Source organism: Rhea pennata, chromosome 7, assembly GCF_028389875.1.
Source record: "Rhea pennata isolate bPtePen1 chromosome 7, bPtePen1.pri, whole genome shotgun sequence".
Classification (NCBI taxonomy): Eukaryota; Metazoa; Chordata; class Aves; order Rheiformes; family Rheidae; genus Rhea; species Rhea pennata.
This window is the reverse complement of record NC_084669.1, coordinates 34,643,581-34,655,599: the sequence shown is the minus strand read 5'-3', so window position 1 is coordinate 34,655,599 and position 12,019 is coordinate 34,643,581.

Genomic DNA, 12,019 nt, shown 5'->3' with positions numbered 1-12,019 from the left:
AGGGCAGGTGCTCCAGCCCTCTGATCATCTTTGCAGCCCTACACTGGACTCTCTCTAGTAGCTACATGTCTCTCTCGTACTAGGGAGCCCAGACCTTTACAAAGTTTTAATATGATTCTGCATTTACAACTGATACCTCCTAGTGACTTCTTAGTATCAGAAATTGATAAGGTCTGATTAACTTTTGAAACATCTGAATATGATTAATAAATGTCACAAGTTTGGTTTCTCATCGTTATACACATGGCCTCCAACATTAGCCTTGAGATGCAAGAGGATAGCTGCTTAGGAATTTTAGAAAAGCAACCTGAGCTGATTGAAATCTCCTTCATTTAGATATATTTCAATATTTTTATGGGTGTTACCCAAGTAAGTACAGAAAGTCACCAACTACCCGCTACTGCATGGAGGACAAATGTTGTTTAGAGATTTGTAATGGAATTTTTGTGGATTTTTGTTCAGAGGAAATTTTTAGTTGGGTACCACTGTCTTTGAACACTGCTAAGAAGCCAGATGCAAATAATAATCACGAGCCAGATCTAAATAATAACCTGTAGGCAGGCCTAATTCAGAGATAATTATGAATTTCATTCAAACATTCCCTGCTGTAACCTTGCCAATTCCAACAAGAATGACCCTGGAATCAAATAACCACGATTTTGCTTTTGAAAATTCCACCAGTACATCTTCAGTCTCTGTTTAGTTAAATGAGTGCCAAACTGATAACCTATCTATAATATACACTGTGTTAAAACCACATAATGAGGTAGCTAGAGTGCAATGTATTTCAGGATGGAAGTTTAAGACATTACTATAAAGCACAAAAAGTGGAACTAGAAGTTGTATGACAGTCTCACAAACTTCAAATGTTTAAAAACAGCACGAAAGTCAGTGAGTTAATTTTTAAAATTCTACTGTGTTGTACAAGCATTTATAGGCAGTATTCTATTAGCTTTATAATGTTTTCTGAAGTGCAACAATAAATACAGTATTGTTGCAAGAACTTATATACTGAACACAGCACTAGTTCTGATATTTGTTACTGATCATGTACATTTTTAAAAGTATTTTATATAGCTTGGCTGATCTATTTAGAATATTCAATATATAAGACTCTCTGCAAGGGGGAGTTGACTGATCAGACATGATAAAACGTTGAAGCACAGGTAGTCAGGAACCTTCACAACTAAAAAACCAGGTTAGCTATGTCTTCGTTTTTTGCTTTTTGTTTTACTGGAAACAGAAATTCTTTTCATACTCGTTCAACTACAAAAGTTACTCTTCAAAACAAAGAAGCAGGTATTTCAAAGCTTTGGATATGTCTGTTACAGAGGCACAATTCATTAAGAACAATCAAAAAGATGTTCCTAACAACTGTAGTTTTAACATAACGTCTTTGAATCTGCGGACTATCAAATATATCTGTTCAATAACTTGGGTAACATTTACTATGTTGAACCATAGTATTTAATTCAAATATCTGTCAATAATATGTATAAATATTCCCTATGGCAATTCAGTTACTAGGGTGAGAATGAATACGTATAGGAAATAATGGTTTTCAAGGGCCAGTGTGTATGAAAATGATGAATTACAAGAAAGAATTTGGGTTAACATGTAAAATGGGGGAAGTGTAAGCTAAAACATTTTCTAGCAGTCCAAACACTATCCCTTCTTAAGCTACTTTCTGCTATTGCAGTCTCATTATAAAATATCAACGTATGTTTGTAATTGCACTTCACCCAATATAATTAGTAGGTAGTCTTTGTGTAGGCAACTGAAAACTTCCAGAAAGACTTAGATCCTGGAAACTAAAGCAGCTCTGCACAAGAATCACAGCATACAATTTCATATGAGCCTATGAAAGAAAGTTGGGCAATAAAAACTTGCTCTGAATTTTGTTTCCCAAATCAAACCAGAATTCCCAGTGAAGAACCCATCTCTCCTTTTCTTGGATGAAGGGGGATGTTGGAAGGAATGAAACTGCAGGAGTTCCTGCATCTTTCAGAGAGATGGATGAATGGACTGCAAGGATTTCTGATTTCAACAGATAACTATTGAAAGGAGGGGTTCAAAGTGCTGGAAAAAAAAACAAGTGAAAGACCGTAGAAAAGACATTTTTCCACTGAGGATTATTATAACATCATTTATAAAGAATGTGTCATCCCTATTGTTTTATTTTTTGTCTTTTTCTTAGTGCCAACATCAGGAAAAGGGGGAAGAGGAAGGGGGAAGAGGAAGGGGGAAGAGGAAGGGGGAAGAAGAAAAACACCTGTAAAGCCTAACTTAAAAATTCAAAATGACTTCATGAATTCTCCCCAGCCCTCTTCCCCCTTAAAAATCTTTTTAAAATGAAGTTTGATTTCTTCCTGATCAGAGAACTGGAAATTTGTTGCTAACAGTATGAGCATACAGTTAGCTACCCGTCAGCACCGAGATCTAAAGAGCTGAAGCAATGCATTCAGGTAGTTGCACAATACACTGATCACAGAGATGAAATCAAGTCAATAACAAATACACTTAAAATTCCAGTCATCCACATGGCATAGCTTACTATCATTGCAAGTAAGGAATGATCAGATGCCACAACCAGACTGAGTAGAGAAATTAACAGTCTAATAGAGAATGTCAAAAAAAAGTACTTTTCACAATTAACATAAAAGACAGTTTCATTATTGAGACTCTGACCTTAGACTCTTTCATATAAGGATTTTAAAAAGCACTGTTATCTAGCAACAGCAAATTAAACTTCTGCTTATATGAACAGCTCAACTCTAGGACTGTATCAAAAGCACTGATGAGCTTAGGAAGTCAAGAAGTTGGAAAAGTGCCAGACCCATGATTTGATGAGCAACTCTTAAGCCAGCCACCCTGTGCACGGTAACTTTTGAACGCACTCTAATCAAGGATGCTATAGGAATGCAGAATGCAGTGGAAGGATATACAGGAGTTTCACTGTTGGACTTTACACCAACCCATCCAGCCCAGCCACCCAGCACCAGCCAACAGCCCAGAAAAAATACAAGATTAGGACACATCAGTAATTTTATTCTCCTGCCACCTTGCCCCAACTTCAGTTGTTCTGGCATTAGGAATTACATGTAAGAACTAAGTATTTTAAATAGAACAATGTTATATGGAAATAAATTTATTGGTATCTTTGGTACCTATCATCATATGGGGCTTGAATACCGCTGAATGTTTTGCATTGCTTCAAGGCTTCTTGCTGTGCAGAGCAAGAACTGATACCTCTGAATGTGTATAAAGCTATTATCCTATCCCTAATCTCCAGTCCTCTGCTGTCCAGTCTGTAAAGCACACTTGGATCTGAATGCCTCTCACTGAAAATTCATCAGTGTTTTCAAAATACTGCTTTTACTAATTCAAAAGTCTTGCAACTGACCTTGGACACATTGTCAAGTCTGCAGCTGTCCCTAAAAACATGGCCTCACCAGAGAGGCGTATTGTAATAGGACTTAATCTCTCAAAATTCTCCAAAAATTGTTAACAGACTTGCATAGCGACAGTTTCTTGTAACTTAACAAAGATTTCCAGAAATTTGGGTTCAGTTTGAAAGTTGGTCTACTCTTGGTTTCCAAACTTTTAAGCAGAACATCTAAGTCCTTAGGGTTCTTCGTGCACTGTCAATGCCTACTTGACAAGACACTATTCAAACAAATGCATTGTCAGCTGCACTCCTTCCCAAGCCCAATTTACTCTTTCTATGCTAAGGAATGAATGGCTTGAAATATTCAATATGTTAGAAAACTCTGGCTCCAGAATAACAGGTAAGTTTTCATATACTATTTTCGGGAAGCTTTGGCCATGTACTTGATAACATATTCATGAAATTAATTCACCTCATTTCATTACATTTTTTGGAACCAAATTTACTCATTATACAATTCAGTGCTTAGAAAGTTGAAAGATTCATAAGCCAGCAGTTCTAAAGTGCCAGATATCAGCATATACCTGCGATTTGGCCTTTTTCACTTCAACAGCATGTGTCAATGATAAATTAGAAAAAAAAAAAAAAAAAGAATCATGTAAAAGAGAGAGAGTACTCTACATTTTCATTCAGCTTTTGGGGTTTCTCCTGAAACTGATGACAGGGCACTTGAAGAGCAGTTTTCTCTTAAGTGAGTTTTTGACCACCATATGCTATGGCTAGGAGATTTAAAAAAAAAAAAAAAAAAAAAAAAAAAAAAAGTCTGCACTAGCTTCTCTATGTCCAGCTAAGTTTGAGTTGAAGAGAAACTTCGCAGAGAACTGGGGTTAACTCTCTGCGTCGGCCCTCAAATTGTTCATAGAAGCTATAAATTTTGTTATCTGACTCTAGTCTCTCAGGCTACAAAAGAACTGGAGATTTCAAGATTTTATACACATATGAAAGATCAGCCAAGTCACTAAAAGGTCTAAGTGAGAAGACAGTGACAGATGCTTTTGTTAGCATCACATGTGAATTTCTTAGTTTAGTTTATAAAAGTTAACCAAGAGCCCTGAGCAGGGCATGAGAGATCTTTTTACAATAGAAGATTAATACTGAAACATTTTAAATATTAAATCAAATCATCAGAGGAAATAATTAGCCACTTCACACAGACAAGGCAAGCTAATATCAAAAGGCAGTTCGTGAGATATTGTAAAATGTTTTGTTTAAATGAGTAGGATGTACTAGAAGACAGGCAGTAGCCACATTTAATGTCTGTGCTTAGAAACAGTTTAAAAGGAAGTGAATTAAGTCTTCATTGGGGGCCTGCTCAGTTTTCAAGAGAGGATTTCTCTTTGCTTAATCCAGTAAAAAGGATCTATTATATGCCCCAAATAAATGATGTTCTGAAAAGGCAGGAGGGTTCAAACAGTGGAAATAATTTACTTTATGTCCACCTTACAGTGGACATAATTGTATTTGGATTATTTTTCAACTACTCAAATTAGATTCTAAAGGGTCGAGGAATGTTAACAGAGGTGAGATCAAAGAAAGCAAGTAACAGAGCACAGACAGTATATATCAGTAACCCCTGTGTAGAGACATGTAAAATTTAAGTGGATCAGGGCAATATTCTGACATATGTGACTGGACATGAATTAGTACATATTCTTTCCTGTCCTATAATGTTATATTAGGGACATAAGGCCATGTACTGTAGGGTATCAAATTCTGCCCAATTTTTAGTTTAGAATGTGTCTTTTATCAGTAATGATACTTCTTAACATTCTTTCTTTTTCCCTGTCTAACATTCTCTAGGTGATCCTGCTTGAGCGGGGCGGGGGAGGTGGGTTGGACTAGGTAATCTCCAGAAGTCCCTTCCAACCTTACTGTTTCTATGATTCTATGACAACATAGTCTCCTTTTTGCATATTACAAAGTTTAAATACATCTGATACTTAAGTCCCACATAACGTACTATGATATGATCAGACTTGGTAAACTATATACTACATATAGGAAAATGAGAAAAATAATTCTAATACATATTAAAATACCCTATTAAGAGTTTGTCTCTTCGTATGCAAAAAATAATATTAACCTGTGGCATATTTCATAGACATTCATGTTCTCAAATACCTATGCATAATGCATAACAACAGTATGAGGCATTTATTTAAAATATGCTTGCAATATATTTATAACAAGATACAAATTCTCTCTTTGCAACTTGGATTTACCTCATTGCTATCAACCCCACAAATATAAGGCAAATAGGAAGACCAGTGAGGAGAGTTCCAAAGAGATTGCCATTTCCTATTTATGACCAAACTTAAATGCCCTCTGGCCAGAGGTTTAAGTTAAATATACTAATCAGTATTACATTCATACTTAAAGACATAGCAGATTTTTATCATCTTTAATAAAGACTTGCATTTATCATCCTGAATTACTTCAAACTAGAATTCTGTAGATCCAAATCTAATTCTAACTTTTTCTCCTGACACATTGATTAGGTACATCAAAAATCCAAAAGTATGATTTGTGTAATACGAAAAAGGCTTTAATAATATGTGAATTGGGTGCAACTGTTTTTTTTATCTAAATTAGTCTGTCACAGCAAACTGTTCACTACAAGTAGAATAGTGATTACTTTGAACAATTTGCAGTAGTAGAATTTAGGGCTTTCTAGAATGGAGAACCTTCAACAACAGAGCAAATGCACTAAAAAAGTCTGAGGCTTACAACCTCCAAATTTTTCCTCAGTATTTGTAAACAGGGGCAAAAACAGCAACATGCAACTTTCCTCTCCTATTTTTATCTATTTATCCTAACTGTAATCCTCTTCATTTATATTTTTGTTAATTTTGTGCACTGTACAATCTTACATCTTGACTTAAAATAACATAGTAATGTCCTAATTCTATATTAGCATATATTTAACATCATCACACCTACCATTTTGTTAAGTCATGATGAAAAATCAGACTTGCTTGTAGAAGGACATTTATCTTTATTCCTAAACTTGTATTTTGCTGTCATCTCAGATTTCTGTGCAACTTCAAAAATGATGCAATAGTACAGTAACAGAGAAACTACTTTTCCTCCTAATACTTCAGTACAGATATTGCTGGTATTGTATATCTGCATTTGATATAGAAGACAACTTCAGGGTAGTTTAGGAACACAAACAATATAAGAAACACATACACATTTCCTTATTCCTAAGTCATCAAAAACATAACCGAATGTCATCTCCTTTGATTGCCTCATGATAAGACAGAACTCATACTTAAATATGTCCAGAAATTTACATCATCAGTGTTATTAACAATCTGTTTCTCACTCGCTACCAGCTACCTGAAGTGTTGCAGCAGCTAGTTTGCTTATCATAGATCAAAGTCTGTGAAAAGTTATTGAAATCACATATGAATTTCATTAAATACACCACACTGACTTTATTCAGCACTTTCTAAAATATGAAGGGAAGTAAAGCCTTGGAGACTACATTGCACTTAACTGTGAACCAGTAGAGATAAAGTTGTAATGGGAAGACTGAGATTCAATATTGATTTTTCATACCCTTCTTAGTCTCAAGACAAGAAACTGACCCTTCCAATACACTATTATCTTACCATGCAAAATTCAGAAAGACATCAGAAAATCTACTACATTCTACAGCTTTTATATCTTATTTAAGCTAAAGCACAAATATGCCAGTCTTCATTCTATGTTTTAACAGTACAGTTCTGAGACTGTGATTATATACAGTCTCAGGTATATACTAGAAGATTTTCTTTTCTGAAAGTGCCATGCTCTGGCAATATAAAGATGATGATACTCAAATCTATCCAGTACATTCAAGGGTTGGAGCATTTGCCCTTTAAGGAACGGCTGCGAGAGCTGGGCCTCTGCAGCCCAGGGAAGGGAAGACTGAGGGGGGATCTTATCGATGTGTACAAGTACCTGAAGGGAGGGTGTCAGGGGGACGGGGACAAACTCTTTTCAGTTGTCCCGTGTGACAGGACAAGAGGCAATGGGCAGAAACTGAAGCCCAGGAAGTTCCGCCTGACCGTGAGGGGGAATTTCTTCCCTGTGCGAGTGACGGAGCACTGGGACACGTTGCCCAGAGAGGTTGTGGAGTCTCCTTCTCTGGAGATATTCGAGGTCTGCCTGGATGCAGCCCTGTCTAACATGCTCTAGGTGACCCTGCTTGAGCAGGAGGGTTGGACTAGATGATCTCCAGAGGTCCCTTCCAACCTTACTGATCCTATGATTCCATGATGCTCAAACCCATAGCTGCTGGCAGACAGCATACAAAACAGTCCAATTGAACATTTTAACCTCCTTCAATATCAGTAGCAACATTCCCCAATAAAAAGCTCATCAAATAAAGTCTAAAAGACCAAGATTTGAAAATAATATCATGGCTTCTTTTACACCACAATGATTAGGAAATCTGCAAGTGTCCAGAAATCTTTCCAGGTGACATAGTTCTTTCTCACATAGCAGACCTTTAACTGTATCAGACACCCAAACTAATATTCCTTTCTTAAAGCCTGTCAAAATAGATCAAAATTATTTAAGAGACTACAAAATTATTTTTCCTGTTCAAGCATTCAATTTTGAATATCCTATAATGCAATATTCCTTACTGAAAAGTCCTGTTTGTTAGTTAATTCGTAGTATAATTTGTGGCAAACACAAAGGCACACAGGTACATAAACATGCATAAGACTCCAGTGCTATATAATCATCATTTAAACAACAGGGAGCAATCACTTCTTGTTAATAAAAATATACTTTTATTCCACCAAAGCGTAGTATTTTAAGAAAATTGAGAAGACTTCAACTTAATGTACCCTAACACTATATTCCTTCCAGAATTTTTACTGCACTTTTTAATAAACAATGCGTAAAATCAGCTGTATATCTAACAGTAGATTTCCACTGCAGGAAAAGCAATATAGAATGAAGGGCTGAATGGTTATGCCAAATCGGGTGATAAAGGATTTTAGAATCATCTGGATAAATCGACTGCTTATTTCTCGTACTGAAATACTGTATTATTTCATCTCCTATGAAGAATAGGCTTTCACTTACAGTTTTAGGTAAATGAGTAATTTATTAATACTAGCTGAACTGGCTACATAATCAAACTCATGGATTCATGTTTCTTGCTTAGGAAGCTCCTCAACAATTACATAAAGTTAATGTGACTACACAGAAACTTAGAACTGTGGAAAATGGTCTGTACTTGTCCAGGAAACTCAAAGGAAAATCCTGTTTTAACATGTTGTCTACTTCCTCTAAGCAAAAATCACTGAATGAAGATGTTCCTGAACTAATGAACAAAACAGGTGTTAGCAGCAGAACACAATGCTGATGAGAGCAAAACTTCAAGGAAGATTCCTGATCTGGTTATTAAAAATAATAAATAGTTTGAGTAGAAGGAAAATCAACACTAAAATCTTCATTAAAATCAAACTGAATCTCAAGTGTATTTTGAAATCGAACTGGACAATGTTATGAATTGAAAAGCATTCACTTCTTTCGCTCCCTCATCATTTACAGGAGACTTCATCAATACTGTTCCTAAATTAAGCGTCTCGGATGAGTGAAGTGAGGTGGAGGTTGCTCTGTCCTGTAAAGAGTTATGACTTGTGTTTGTTAACAGAAAGGAGACAAACATTTCCAATATACTGTAAGCAAAACAGTAGTTAGTTGTGCATACACTAGACCGCGTGTTGTGTTTGGGGGTCCATCTGTAATCTTCTGTATTATAAACTACAACAGTGCAGTCCTTGCTTAAGCTGCTCTGGCCTTTTACTGGAAGATGGGACTCCACAAAACGTTGAAACTTGGGTTTGAACTGAGGAAATAAAGTAACTGTTCTACCTCTACTCATTTATTGAAGTTATTCTTATTTAGTATTTTTTTTAATTTATATGGATACTTAATTTATTATTTATTGATGGTATTCTCATTCAAATGATTATATCCACTCAGATAAGGCACAAGCTGTAGTATTCTCAGATACATAGTGAGGACTACAGGACAATTTACAGGTGCTGTAATCTGCAGTTCAAAAAGCTGCCAGGACAGCGTATGTTCCAGCAGAACATAAAGTACTCCCCAAAGGGAAAACATATGAGTTAACATAAAATTTATTTTTACAAAGTAAAAATTACAAGCATTTTTACAAAACAAACAAAAATTCTACTAAAACATTTCATGTGCTCTACTGTCTAGTCTTTTGACCCCTTGTCAAAGGGTGAGGTACCTTGTTTGGGCTCCAGCCTATGACAACCCCATTAAGGAGGACAGAGCTGTACAAATATCCAGACAACAAATTTACTGTCTTAATGAGTGAGCCACTTAGAAAACTACACAGAAATCTGTTTAACTTGATCTGGGTAAGAATACAATGTTATCCAAGGTGCAAATTTAGGATCTAGCCCAGGAAAATCATATTTTAGTCAAATGTCCTATATATCATCATGGTCTATTATTCAGAGGCTTTTTCTGGTTTTGTAGTAACACTAAAAACATATTTCTACCATACTGCAGTCCTGTGTGGCCTTCACAAGCAGAAGTTCCAATGAAGAACCCAGAAAAGTCAAAGAACTTGATTCAGATCCCAGCAAGGGACCAAGATTGATGAGTACTCATGTGGGGATGACTTTGGAAAGCAGGACTAAAGCTTTGAACTGACAAAGATGTAGCTTGGCTAAGGGAGGACAGAACACCACAAAAGCATTAGGCTCAAAAAAATCCATTAGTAGCCCATATTGAAGCCTCTGTTTTTAGCCTCTGCTTTGTTCACATCATTGCAACTGTCTTCTATTACGTCCTAAACTAGAAACACACACACAAAAGCTTTAACTGACCATTCGTTTCACAGCTGGCTGTTTGTGCCTGGGCAATAAATGGCCTTTGTAATTCTAAATTCACACAGTGGAACTATTTTACTTAATTGCACACCATTAAAAACTAAGTTACAACTAAAATTAGGTTAGTACATCCACAGCTAGATCTCTAAGCAGAAAATATCCTGATTCTCTAAACTGTAAGGAGCACTACTGGGTACTGCCACCATCAACTACTGAGTGCCCATTTTTTCTCACCTACTTTAAGTATCTAAAGAAGCTCCCACAGATAGGCCTTTCAGGTGCATTTCAAACACTGTCCCTTTTCTCAACTCCACCATGCCTGCTTACAGTGTAACTACTCTATTGTTTCCACACTTTCTTTACTTATTCCATTTAAGCAACAGGAGTCAATTATTTTTTGAGATACACACCTTTGTAACAATTTGATTTCTTCCCTCCTAGTTCTTAATCACTAGCCTAAACTGATGCAATTTGCAATCTATTCATTTTCCACATTCAAGTCATGATGGCCCAGCAACTTTTTCTGAGACTGCTTCACAAATTTGAAGCCCTTTGATTTTCACCTACAGTATAGAAGTCGAGCAACAACCAAAGCAGCTTAAATGGTCAGTTTTTGTTAGATATCTTCAAATTACCTTTTCTGTCCTTCATTTCTTCAGGTAACATACCATAACTCATTAGCTAATCACCGTAAAAAGGCCCAAAGCTAAATATGTTCCAAGTCCCCAGTATAACAAAGGCAGCGTAAGATCAGGCTTGAAACATCTACCCTAAGTAGTTTTGAACAAGTACAAGGTATTTTATCATTTAATTTAAAGTCATTATTCTGTCTGAATATGCAGTTTAAAGAGGTATTTCATTATTATTGATTTAGCCAGCTCTCAGTGGTACTATATTATTATGTACAGGTGTTTTTCAGACATTCGTTCAGTAAAAATGTAAGATTCATGGAAATATTTCCATACTTCCTTTTTACTGGGCAGGGGGCAGGATAATTGATAGGCACAATAAAGACATGAGCAGTAACTTAGAAAAGGAGAGGCCAACATACTTGCTCATTTTTTACTCATTTGTTTGCCTTTATTCCAAGATTAGCAAGTCCTCACCATAAATTAAGGGGATGTTTTCTCAATTTAAGAGTCTTTAAAGTCTTCAAAAGATGACAGCTCTACACAGAGTATTCATCCCATTCTACAAGCAGCAAAAAGAATTTTAAAGAAACCTTTCTGAAATAGACTTAAAACCACATAGTATCATTTCAGTAAATTAACTTTCTTAGTCTTTTGCTGTATCTTACAATTATCTTTCCCATTTCGTGGGCAAATGGATGCATATGAACCCAAAGAAGCCACGACCTATGTTACAAACATATGCCACACTTAAAAGGTTCTTACTCAATGCAGCTAACCTTTATCAGTTTTACTTCCAGATTGTCTTCCCAGTTGTAACAGTCTCCAGAATGTGCCTCATGCACTTGAAATCTAAGCTTTTTAAGGGCAAGGAGAAAGCCTTTAATTTGGGAGAGGGAAGGGAGGGAGGGAGGGAAGGACTATTTTGATTAGGAAAATGTTAATGCTTACCTCTCACGAATTGTATGTTCCCATTATGTGCCCTAAGGTGAGTTTCCTTGAAAAATCCTGTCTCCCATGATAAAAATACTGTATACGCTTGTTATGTTAACACTCCAAACAGCCAT